The sequence below is a fragment of the Schistocerca nitens genome, chromosome 5 (genome assembly GCF_023898315.1).
Source record: "Schistocerca nitens isolate TAMUIC-IGC-003100 chromosome 5, iqSchNite1.1, whole genome shotgun sequence".
Lineage (NCBI taxonomy): Eukaryota > Metazoa > Arthropoda > Insecta > Orthoptera > Acrididae > Schistocerca > Schistocerca nitens.
The window spans coordinates 199619580-199632520 of record NC_064618.1 but is presented as its reverse complement, the minus strand read 5'-3'; the positions used below and the strand labels follow the sequence as shown (position 1 = coordinate 199632520).

The following is a 12941-nucleotide window of genomic DNA, read 5'->3' as shown; positions in this document are numbered from 1 at the left end:
AAATTCTTTCGGCTCAGACACCAGCCTGGGCAATCCTATTAAAAGTGGGTCATAGAACTGCTTGGGTTAACCTACAGCGTTAGTTCTGTGGCTTAAGATGTTGTTGTTATTGTGGTCGTCAGTACAGAGACAAGGTTTGATGCAGCTGTCCATGCCACTCTACCCTGTGCAAGCTTCTTCCAGTACCTACTGCAATCTACATCCTTCTGAATCTGCTTAGTGTATTCATCTCTTGGTCTCCCTCTACGATTGTTACCCTCCACGCTGTCCTTCAATACTAAATTGGTGATCCCTTGATGTCTCAGAAAATGTCCTATTAACCGATCCCTTCTTCTAGTCAAGTTGTGCCACAAATTTCTCTTCTCTCCAATTCTGTTGAATACCTCCTCATTAGTTATGTGATCTACCCATCTAATCTTCAGCATTCTTCTGTAGCACCACATTTCGAACTCTTCTATTCTCTTCTTGTCCAAACTATTTATCGTCCATGTTTCACATCCATACATGGCTACACTCCATACAAATACTTTCAGAAACGACTTCCTGACACTTAAATCTATACTCGATGTTAACAAATTTCTCTTCTTCAGAAACGCTTTCCTAGCCATTGCCAGTCTACATTTTATATCTACTCTACTTCGACCATTATCAGTTATTTTGCTCCCGAAATAGCAAAACTCATTTACTGCTTTAAGTGTCTCATTTCCTAATCTAATTCTGGCAGCATCACCCGATTTAATTCGACTACTTTCCATTATCCTCGTTTTGCTTTTGTTGATGTTCGTCTTATATCCTCCTTTCAAGACACTGGCCGTTACGTTCAGTTGCTCTTCCAGGTCCTTTGCTGTCTCTGATAGAATTACAATGTCATCGGCGAACCTCAAAGTTTTTATTTCTTCTCCATGGATTTTAATTCTTACTCTTAATTTTTCTTTTGTTTCCTTTACTGCTTGCTCAATGTACAGATTGAATAACGTCGAGGATAGGCTACATCCCTGTCTCACTCCCTTCCCAACCACTGCTTCCCTTTCATGCCCCTCGACTCCTATAACTGCCATCTGGTTTCTGTACAAATTGTAAATAGCCTTTCGGTCCCTGTATTTTACCGCTGCCACCTTCAGAATTTGAAAGAGGGTATTCCAGTCAATATTGTCAAAAGCTTTGTCTAGGTCTACAAATGCTAGAAACGTAGGTTTGCCTTTTCTTAGTCTATCTTCTAAGATAAGTCGTAGGGTCAGTATTGCCTCAAGTGTTCCAATATTTCTAGAGAATCCAAACTGATCTTTCCCGGGGCCAGCTTCTACCAGTGGCTTAAGATAGACTGACGTAATGGTTCGTGATGCTATCACTCATAACGTTTCAAACTCATGCATGCAGATCTCTATTATGAATCTCCCAACTCAGACTTGAAAACTGTGATGTCAATTATTGAGCCTCAGAACGCAGTAGACGTTACTGAATGTGGCACGCAACATCTGGCCACTTCTGTGATAAAGAATGAGCAACTTCAGGGTCAGTCCCCTTCCCCCTTCGCCCCCTACTCGGTAAGGACGTAACCTAGATTCTCAGTTTCGTGCTAATATGTCCCGAATCGGGGCTCGGAGCTGCACCCGCAAACAATGAAGTCTTGCTCACGTCCTTTTAGTGCACATGACAGGTCACAGTATGCGTGCTGTTTCCCTTGCCGCAAGACGACCACATCCAGTGTGTTTCCAGCCATCTGGGGCAGGACAAAATCAATACTAGACTTTGTCTCACAGGACGTGTATGTTGTTTCTGCTGTACCTGTGCACTCAGATACGTTAGTAGCTCAACATGTTTGCCAAGACAAACAATCTTCAGTGATTTCAGCAGTCTAACAGATTGTTTGTGTATTTGCGTGTGGCGAGTCAGAATGTGAAGTTGTAATTAGATACTGGGGCGACTTTTACGTTGTTCAACAATGCAACGCATGAGCTTTTAGTTAGCCCCCAGGTCCAGCAGCCAAATGCCACACTATCAGAATTTAATGAACAAAATATTTTAGTTTTAGATGTGTGTAGTTTGCTTTCAACTTTCTGTTGTTTTAACAAAACAGTTCTCTTTCATGTGCTATGTTCATGGGTCAGTACGAATATTTTTGAAATGGATAGTTTTGGATTATTTAGTTTTTCAATTTAAGGAAATGTGTTACAAGTAAATTCGGCAGTGTCGCTTGCTAGTATCAATGCTTTGTGTAATAAGTACTGTTCTTTATTTGATGGTTGTTTAGGACAGGAATCAGTGTTCGAGGCCCAAGTTTCCTTAAAAGAGAATGTAGAGCCAAAATAATTTCGAGTTCGGCCTGTCCCACATGCTGTACTGCAACGGGTAAGAGAGGAATTGCACCTTTGGCAGGATTGTGGTATTCTTAAACTTGCGTCTGCCAGCCAGTGGGCATCCCCGTTGATCGTTCTCTCGAAGCCGTCGGGCGGGTTAAAAGAGTGCAGATTTCAAAGATACTGTCAATCCAAAAACTGTTGTTGATTGCTTCCCTTTACCCCACCCAGGAGATTTGATACACGAACTTCGAAAAGGCCTACCTTTTTCTTTTCTTTTTTTTCTTTTTTAAAAAATATTGACTTACAGCAGACATATCTGCAACTGCCTTTGGATGAAGCATCCAAGAAGATTCTTGTGATAGCCGTGCGGTTCTAGGCGCTACAGTCTGGAGCCGAGCGACCGCTACGGCCGCAGGTTCGAATCCTGCCTCGGGCATGGATGTGTGTGATGTCCTTAGGTTAGTTAGGTTTAGTTCTAAGTTCTAGGCGACTGATGACCTCAGAAGTTAAGTCGCATAGTGCTCAGAGCCATTTTTGATTCTTGTGATAAATACTCATTTCGAATTGTTTCATTTTCAACGATTGCTGATTTTTCAGACGTACTTGGAACAACTCGCTTCGCAAGCGCCATCACGTGCTTAGCAGCTGGATGACATAGTCGTCTCTGACCGTACGCCAGAAGAGCATTTACAGAATCTGTAAGCATTGTTCAAAGTGTCATCGGCGGTACGACTAAAGTGTAATCGTTCGAAGTATTCCTTTTAAGACAGAAATAGAGTATATGGGTCATCTGGTTAAAGCGCACGGTATTCACCTGTGTCAGTCGCATTTCTGTGCCATTCGCGACTTGCCTGCCCTCACAAATGTGGCGGAACTGCAAGCAGTCATTGGAAAATTGATATATTGCGTTTATTTCAGAATAAATTTCTTTATTTCTGTCTATGATAACGAACTTCTTAGGACCTCAGACTACCGGTTTCGGTCAGCAATGACCATCTTTAGTTCTTTTTTAAAAACATGTCCTAGTGTAATTGAATAATAGTAGCATCGTTAAGATGTTCATTGCTGACCGAAACCGACCGTCAGAGGACCTAACAAACTTGTGATCGTAGACGGAAATAAAGAAATTTATTCTACACTTTCTGAATCACTGTTCGATTTGCGACCCTGTCGCAGCTGGTGAGACGTTTGTTTCATACTCAGCGCTGCTCAGCTCCATTGAATCGTTGGTGCAGCAACGGTGTTCCTTTTGTTTGGTCCAGTGGCTGTCAGACCACTTTTCAGCGCTTAATCGATACTCTGTTCAGTAACGGGTGTCGTGTGCGCTTCGGTCATACGAAACCTGTCATTCCTGCAATAGACTCCTCTTCTTATGGTATGAGTGCGGTGTTGTCACATCCGATGGCTCCACAGACGGGCCGATTGCCTTTGCACAGAAGACACTGACTAAGGCACAACACAATTACAGCCCATCAGGGTTACTCAGTTCTACCAACACTTACATCGTTTTTACCTGATTACAGATCACAGACCGTTGACGGCCATCCAGCCTGTCCCAGCCCGGACAACGCAGAAGCTACATTGGCGGTCCTTATTGTTGTCTATTTACCAATAAGAATTGATGCATCTGACATTCCCACGCTGACCTCTTGTTGTGGCTACCAGTGGGGTGCGATGCCAAGTTTGATTCATCTGAGGAATTTTATTTCAACATTGACTCTCAGGAGATGCCTGTATTGGAAGAAGCTCTGGTGGCTTTTCGTCAAGTGGAAAGTGACACGGCATCAGACCCAACTTTGAGAGTGGTTGTAGACATTGTTCATTGTGGGTGGACTTGTAGCACTAATTGGATCTGCCACCCTGTGGCACATTGCTTCTTTGCGCACTGTCAAGACATCTCAGTGAAGGTGATCATCCTCCACCTTCATACAGAAATGGTGATGCTCATGCAATGGTCTTTCAGTGCCTCCGGTGGGAAGTACTCACACCATGGTCATTGGGATGTCGTGTCGACCAAACAGCTAGCAGAGCGCCATTGTACAAATAGAAGTAATGGCTTTGTAGCGTACAGAGCGTCAGGGCGCTTCCCCCCCCCCCCTCCCCCTCCACACCCCACGCCCCTCATTACTTCTTTGATTGGCCACGCCCTGTTGAACAACGACAGTGGCTGCAAATATACTTTGCCAGTCCACACTGGGATACTCACTGGTTATTAGTGGTGAAGGCTGACAGTGAGTTCCCATGACTTCCCCAATGTCTGTGAGTACTGTGGCGGCCATGATTTCAGTTTCTTGTATTGAAAGGTTGCCGGCAGTAATTGTGTCTTATAACGAGCCACAGTTCACGCCACACTGGTTTGAACAGTTTTGAGTGAGAATGGCACACATTGTATAGTCACGGCGTCCTTTCATCTGCAGTCCATTGGAGAGGCAGAACATTTTATCGGAACCCTCAAAGCGCGGGACACCCGCCCATGGGACGAGGTCCTCAAGGTGCTTTGCCGTCTTACTGCTCCTTGACCAGGGACAGCAAGTCGCCAATGGAATTCCTTCATGGCCTCATTCATAGGACATCGCTCCACCTATTGCGTTCGCCTCAGAGCACCTACGTCCCATTGCCTACATCAAAGTTTTGGTGTCAGCAACCGGTTTTGTACCGGGTCTCTGACCAGGGTCACAGATGGGAACGCGGTATAGTTTCTGATGTGATGTTGCGATCCGCCTACACCGTCCAGAATCTGACAGGTCTGGAGTAGCAGCATCAAAACACAGCTTAGCTCTGTTACTTCTCGAGATTCTGCCGCCCCCTTCTTGTTTTCGATCCCAGTTCGTCGACAGGGCGTGCAGCAGCTGCCGTCATAGACCCAGCACGGTCGCCTCCTCAGTCTGGTACACCCATGGAGCCGCCTACAGCGTCGCAGACGTGCTGGCAGTCTGCACTGCAGCCAACATAGGGGTCGCGTCCAGCTTCTGGCTGGACGCCGTCTTTGGCGTCCTATCTGCGTCAACGCCCGGGTCTGCTCCTACGAACGTCGTCGAGTACCCTGTGGCTAGTTTTCCGATCGGCGTTTCCGTCCACGCTTAGGGCGAATGCCAGGTTGCGGGTGTGCGTTGGCGTTCCGTTCCCGCAATCGTACTTCGCCTCCTGACACGACACCGGTGTGGACGTTTGAGGGGGGTGGGGGGCGAGGAATGCAGTGTGGTCGATAATCGATAATGTCACACACAAAGATGCTGCATATACATTCAGAGTCACCAGCGGAGTCAATCCAGATGAGGCCTAAGCCGAGCCGCTAGGCGTCGCCGTCGTGCAGCAGTTATGAAATATGGCCGCAAGGGAAAAGGCAGCAGTCCTGTCTGAAATCCAGATAGAGTCTACTTCTGCTTGCAGTGGACACAGTCGTCGCTCTGTCGGATTTAGTGTGAGATCTACAGACTTGATATGCCGTGCAGCTCAGCGTCTTCGGCTGTTTTTTTTTATTACTAGGGAAACAAAGAGTTTTATCTGCACAAATGACTCAACAGATGTTCCTATCAGACAAAGCAGTGGTGAGCTCTAAAGATAAGTCTCATTAAGTACCAAATAATGGGTTGCTTTATTTGACTGTGAGTGTTATTCGACTGCTCTCGTTCTCCACCTGCGTATACAAAAGGAGGATACGACAGTACTCTAGCCGGCAGATTAACAGGGCGCTATCAGTCAAAATCGAGAACCGCAAAGTGGATAAAGAGGAGAACACGTCGGCAAAATCCTTAGTTTTTCGCTGACAACATTTCGTTTAAAACAGCAAGAATCGTCCCTAAATATCAGATGAAAGTCTTTTTTCGCCCACCATCTAACACTGTGCACCTTCCGGCGTCAGGGAGGACGATATGTTACTGCAAAAGGCTGAAATTTACAAAATACGTTGCCGATGTGGTGTGTCTTACATAGATACCGGAGGTCAGAGCAAAAGCACCGCGAAAGAGTGCTGCGCTGAACACCAACGCTGAGCTTACCAAGCAAGTCTGAAACTGCTGAACATTTTGTTTCCACTGGACATTCATAGTAGTACGATTAACCAAATTTTACCTGTTTTCTGAGTGTTAACGAAGGGTAGGTTTTTCACATTCTTTATTTGCATCTCCAGAACAGCTTGGGCTCTCTCACGGGCCCTTAGCTCTCCTGTATTTTTGTCCTTTCTTTTTTATTTCTCTTGTCTAATGGTTTTCATTTGCTTGGGTTCTCGTCGTTTTTCTTAATCGTCGTAGATTTAATTTTGTCAATTTTCTTGATACGTGGAATTGTGTTAATTATCTATGGATATGATAGATTTTGATACTTTATATTGTTGCCAAGGTTGTGGGTCGACTGTAGCAACATTTGCAATTTGAGATCTTCAGAGGAAATTTCAGTTCCACAGTTCCACCAGGGTGCATGCTTCGGTCGAGTAGTGCATAGTTCGTATGTAACTTGATTTTGACGTATGCGCCGAATGCTCAAACAGTGCTCTGTATGTTGCGAAACAGAGGACATCTTCGTCACTCTTCGATGGCTCACCCGATCGATAGGTGCCCAGTTGACATACCGTGGTATGTATTGAACGACGAGCGACTGCAAGCACGAAATTTGTTTCAACATTCACTAAGTCTCCTTGTATCTTCTTCTATGTCTTCTTTGTCGGCAGCAGAGATTCTGTGACTTGCGTTAAATTAATAGTCGTTTTGATGAGAGAAGTATATGTACAATTAAGCTGATGGACTTCAACGTTCAAACACAAAGTAAGTACAATCTGAAATAAAAATAGAAGTTGTATGCTGTCACCATGCCCTCTACGTAGAGGAGCCAGCAAGATTTTAGATGCGCGTTACTTAATTCCTTTTGTCGGAAATGCTCCATAGAAAAACGTCAGCTGCCACAGGTGACGATAGTGAGATCCGACACATTGTTCATAATATTTCCACTTATATTTGTTAGTTACAGATAGTGCACTTAAGTGTGCTAACAGACGCAGGTTATTTATAAATATCGAGACAGTAGCGACCCCTGAGGTGCACCATACGTTGCCCTTGACGATGCCTCTCCGTGGGAATACGGTTACGAGAGGCGTATGAAGAAACTCGCCCCCACCTGTGTGTGAAGTGTACTTCCTCCACCAGGGACGTACTCGAGTATATTCGTGTTATGAGGAACTGCCTGTAGTAAGTATACATTCTAAATACAACCCTGCAGGCTACTAGAAACGGAGAATAAGTTTCCTCTGCCAGGACTATGTCTACAAATTCTTCACGGCACACGCCTGCCACCATTAATCTCTGTCGATTGATTCGCTGCCTCATGCTGCCAGAACCTGCAGGAGGAATTTCTTCGACGGCCGTAATACTGCCTTCGCGGTGCTTAATTGGAGCTGATTATCCCGGACGTTGGAATTGTTTACGGCGTTAATTAAGCCCGTTAGTGCTTAGCGCGCACTCCGCGATGCTATGGTGAAACCCCTCTCTGCTCGATGCTGCAACGTTGGAGAGAGCGTTGCAGCCAAATGTCCGCCACCTTGTTGCTTCCATGGTCCTGAATTCGGGGACGTCAAGTGTGAAATATTTGGTTATGGAGAACAAGGGATACCCTCGCATTTCTTTCCCAATCGGATGTGTATTATTTTAACTTACCTACCACTAACTTCGAAGCGAGTATGCAGTCATTTTTAAACTGCTTAGCTCTGCTATCGACGCGATGTATCACCGCAAAAATATGCTGTCACTTTACCCCAGCATCGTCTAGTGTGGCAAGTGAGTCACGCACTATCTGATCAAAAGAATCCGGTGTAACGGAACATCTCCAGCTATCGTTACTTTTCCTCAACAGTAGTTGATACCAGTATTACCCTTCGAATTTTGGACAGGTCAGTATTATCTCAGTTCCTTTTCTGATAATTTTCATTTAATTTTTTACGCAGTATGTTATATTTAGGCAACGGCCTTGCCGCAGTGGATACACCGGTTCCCGTGAGATCACCGAACTCAAGCGCTGTCGGGCGTGGCCGGGACTTGGATGGGTGACCATCCAGGCCGCCATGCGTTGTTGCCGTTTTTCGGGGTGCACTCAGCCTCGTGATGCCAATTGAGGATATACTCGACCGAATAGTAGCGGCTCCGATCAAAGAAAATCATCATAACGACCAGGAGAGCGGTGTGCTGACCCCACGCCCCTGCTATCCGCATACTCAACTGAGGATGACACGGCGGTCGGATGGTCCCGATGGGCCAGTCGTGGCCTGAAGACGGAGTGCTTTATGTTATATTTCGAGCTGAAATTTATGAAAACGAATTACTTTATAAAATGTTTTAGTCTCGATTTTATAATCGATAAGTAATAGTTCTGAATGTACAGTTAAAATTATTTTTTTAGAAACATTTGAAATTACGAAATATTTGCACACTTAAAATCTCTATTATTAATTAAGCAATCCTGCACTGTTCACTAATTTATTTCTGTATTCATTTATGAAATAATAATCAAAATTAATAATGAAACACAAACTAGCAGAAATTCATTTGTTAAGAAAAATTGTAAACCCTTTGGAATATGGATATTTCCGCGGAGTGTGAGAGTTGTAAGCATGCCGCTGATGTGATCGGAAGTATTTTTTGAATCTTGTGCGAACGATTTAATTTCGGATTTGTTAATGTGAAAAATCAAAGGACTGTATGATATACTAAAATGTGAGAAAATAGATTTACGTAAAAACAAAGAGTCTGCAACAACAATCTTCAAATTTGTTTAGATCAATCCAACCATGAGGACCTAAAAGTGACATTTTCAGCTTCAAGAATCAGACCCCCTACACAAGAAGAACTGGAGCCATCTCATCATGTCAAGCTAAGTAAACTAGAACGTTTATTGTAACCTTCGCTTCTCTTAAATCTTGATAAAAGACTTTAATGTGGACAATAGATGGAAGTAGGAAGGAGGGGGTGGATTACACCGGACAGCCCTATGTAACTCGTAACTGACCACTAGTTGTCACGAGATGTGGAGCCAGCAATACAAAAAGAGGAGCGAAGTATTACGCTGTCAGTAGAGAAGCAGTAACAGCGAAATCGGTAGGACAGAAGAGCTCAGTGACTTCGAACGTTTGGGTAGTCATTCGATGTCACCTGCGTAACAAATCTATCAGGACTCCTCTAACTGTTGTTGAGGTGACTACGATGTGGAAAAGCGAAGAAACGACAACTGCTAAATCAAGGCTAGGGGCACCTCATATGCTGAAGGCGAGGATCCGTCCAGCATAAAACATCGCATAAAATCAGCGGAAGGAATCACTAGTGACTTCCAAAATGCTAACAGCAGTCAAGCTAGCACTGTGACAGGTGCGTAGCGAGTTAATAGAGTAGGAGAACAATGACTGAGCAGCTCTTCATAAGCTACACAATGCTGTAATGAGTGCTAAGGGACGCTTCAGGTTGTGTAAGAAGCGGCCACAGTGGACATAGGACGACTAGAAACGAGTGATTTGGAGCAATTAATCACGCTATACCCTGTGACAATCCGATGGAAGCGTTTGGGTTTGACGAATGCATGGAGAACGTTACTGCCATCATGTCTAGTGCCATATGTGTAGGTGGTATTTCGATATGGGGGTGTTTTACGTCGAAAGGGTGTGGTCCCCTTAATGCTCTTAAATGGTTCAAATGGCTCTGAGCACTATGGGACTTAACATCTATGGTCATCAGTCCCCTAGAACTTAGAACTACGTAAACCTAACTAACCTAAGGACATCACACAACACCCAGTCATCACGAGGCAGAGAAAATCCCTGACCCCGCCGGGAATCGAAGCCGGGAACCCGGGCGCGGGAAGCGAGAACGCTACCGCACGACCATGAGCTGCGGACAATGCTCTTAAGAAGACGCCAAATGCAGAAGGATACGAACACATTTTACAGCATAGTGTGCTGCGTACAACAGAGGAACAGTTCAGAGACGATGATGTGTTTATATCAGTACGACAAACGACCCCTACATCTACATCTGCATGAATACTCTGCAAATCACACTGAAGTGCCTGGCAAATGGTTCATCGAAACACCTTCACAATAATTCCCATTATTTCAAACTCGAAGAGTGTGCGGAGAAAACGAACACATATATCTTCCCGTGCGAGCTTTGATTACCCTTAATTTATTATGATAATCGTCTCTCCCTATCTAGATCGGCGTCAACAAAATATTTTCGTATTTAGAGGAGAAAGTTGGTGATTGAAATTTCGTTAAAATATTCTGCCGCAATGAGAAACGTCTTTGTTTTAATGATGTCTACCCCAAATCCTGTATCATGTCAGTGACACTTTCTCCCCTACTTCTCGATAATACAAAACTTGCATCTGTTCTTTGAGCTTTCTCGATATACTCCGTTAATCCTATCTGGTAAAGATACTAGACCCAACAGCAGTACTCCAAAAGGGAGCAAAAAGTGTAGTGCAGGCAGTTTATTTAGTAAATCTATTCCATCTTTTAAGTGGTCTGTCAATAAAACGCAGTCTTTAGTTCACTTCCCCCCCCCCCCCCCCCCCCCCCGACATTTTCTGAGAGTTCTTTCCAGTTTAAGTTGTTCGTAATTGTAATTTCTAGGTATTTTGTTGAATTTTTGACCTTTAGATTTGACCGATTTATCGTGTAACCGAAGTTTAACGGATTCCTTTTAGCACTCATGTGGATGACCTCACACTTTTCATTATTTAGGGTCAACTGCCAACTTTTGCACCGTAACAGATATATTTTCTAAATCGTTTTGCAATTTGTTTTGATCTTCTGATGACTTTACTAGACGATAAATGACAGAACTATCTGCAAACAATCTAAGACGACTGCTCAGATTGTCTCATAAGTCGTTTATATAGACAAGGTACAGCTTAGGGCCTGTAACACTCTATTGCGGAACGTCAAAAATTACTTCTGTTTTACTCGATGATTTTGCGTCAATTACTACGAACTGTGGCCCCTCTGACAGGAAATCACGAATCTAGTGACATAACTGAGACGCTTGCAGTTTGACTATAAGTCGTTTGTGAGGTATAGTGTCAAAAACCTTCTGGAAATCTAATAATACGGAATCAGTTTGAAATCCATCGTCAATAGCACTCAATACTTCTTGTGAGCGAAGAGCTAGTAGTGTTTCACAAAAACTATGTTTTCTAAATCTGTGTTGACTGTGTAGACATATGTTTCGAAAGCCTGTTGAATATAGACATTAATGATATGGGCCTGTAAGTTAGTGGATTACTCCTACTGTCTCTCTTGAATATTGATGTGACCTGTGCAACTTCCAGTGTTTTAACCAACATCTGTGAGGCAATGGTTTGTGGATAGTAAGACTGTCTCAAACGGACTTGTCTCCTTAGAGTACCGATCTGAACCTAATGGAAGAATACGTCGACTTCGTTACCAGCGTTCATCACCACTACCTTCTATGGTTTCTGGTCATGGGGGAGAATGGGCTGCTATTCTTTCACACACGCCTCACTGGAAGCTTCCCCAGTAGAGTTCAAGCCGTCATAGAGGCTAAGGATGGACAGATCCCATATTAATGTCGACCAGTAGGCGTCCGAGTAATTGCGATCAGTTAGTGTAGTTAGTACACTAGAGGATTCTAGACAACCTTAGCTGGACATACACGTAGATAGGAGTGCTAAAGTGCCTGAAGATTAAACCATAGCTGCTTAGAAATCAGTGGCAAAATTAAAACAATAAACAACTGAGTGGTAAAGCTGTGAGCGAATAGACTTTTTCGTCCATGACAAAATTAGTGGGAGACCCTAAGCAAAATGGTCTTTCTTTGCTGGTTAGAGTCTATGAGGAGAGATGTGGAGGTAACTGACTTTTGTCACTTTAGTAACAGTGACTTGTGTTAGCTGATTCAGTGAGAGTGTGATGCCACACTTTCAGGGTTTGGCAATGACATCTTTATATTTATTAATCGCATAAAGACAAGAAGCAGAAGTGAACTAACAAGGAGAGGTTCCCAGCGATGCGATCGACTTTTTTGAAGCTATCTGTACAGTGATGTAGGTAAGATCCCAGGTATCACACACTGCAGCCGTTCACTCTGGTGAGCCCGCGTATGCAAATAACTGACGAAAAAATTTTGAATTTTGTATGACAACAATATTAAAAAGTCCCCCTTCTATATCTTGATTGTATGGTGTAATGGGTAGCATAAGATCTTCCTATGCAGGAGGATGGGAGTTCCGTTTTCGTTGGTTATTCAAGGTCTTTTTTTATTTTTAAATTTTTATCGAAATAAGTGCGATCATAATTTTTATTCAGTTAATTGGTTTAGTTGTAACTTTTTATTTCTGTTCCTTTACATGCAGATGCAGATGTCAGCATTTGAAAGAGGACTTGTTGTTGGGCTCAAATGGGCCGGTTGGAACGATTTCCGAATCGCTCGACATTTGATTAGGAGTGATGCACCTTTTCGACGATGCTGGCAGGAATGGATGAACCACGGCTAAACCCAGTGTCAAGAAGGAGGCCGTCGACCTAAAGAGACGACAGGACGAGAGAAGCGAACAACCGTCAGATAGGCACTCAGAGCCCTGGACTCATCATTACCATCGATTCGTTGTACAGCTAGTTCTTCAGTGACCACAGGGACCATTGATAGG

The 12941-nt window shown here is 43.9% G+C and overlaps 1 pseudogene; it reads left to right on the top strand.

Annotated features, from left to right (window-relative positions):
- The first annotated feature begins 8245 nt into the window (after window positions 1-8245).
- LOC126260991 (5S ribosomal RNA) lies at window positions 8246-8363 on the top strand (annotated as a pseudogene).
- Window positions 8364-12941: the final 4578 nt, after the last annotated feature.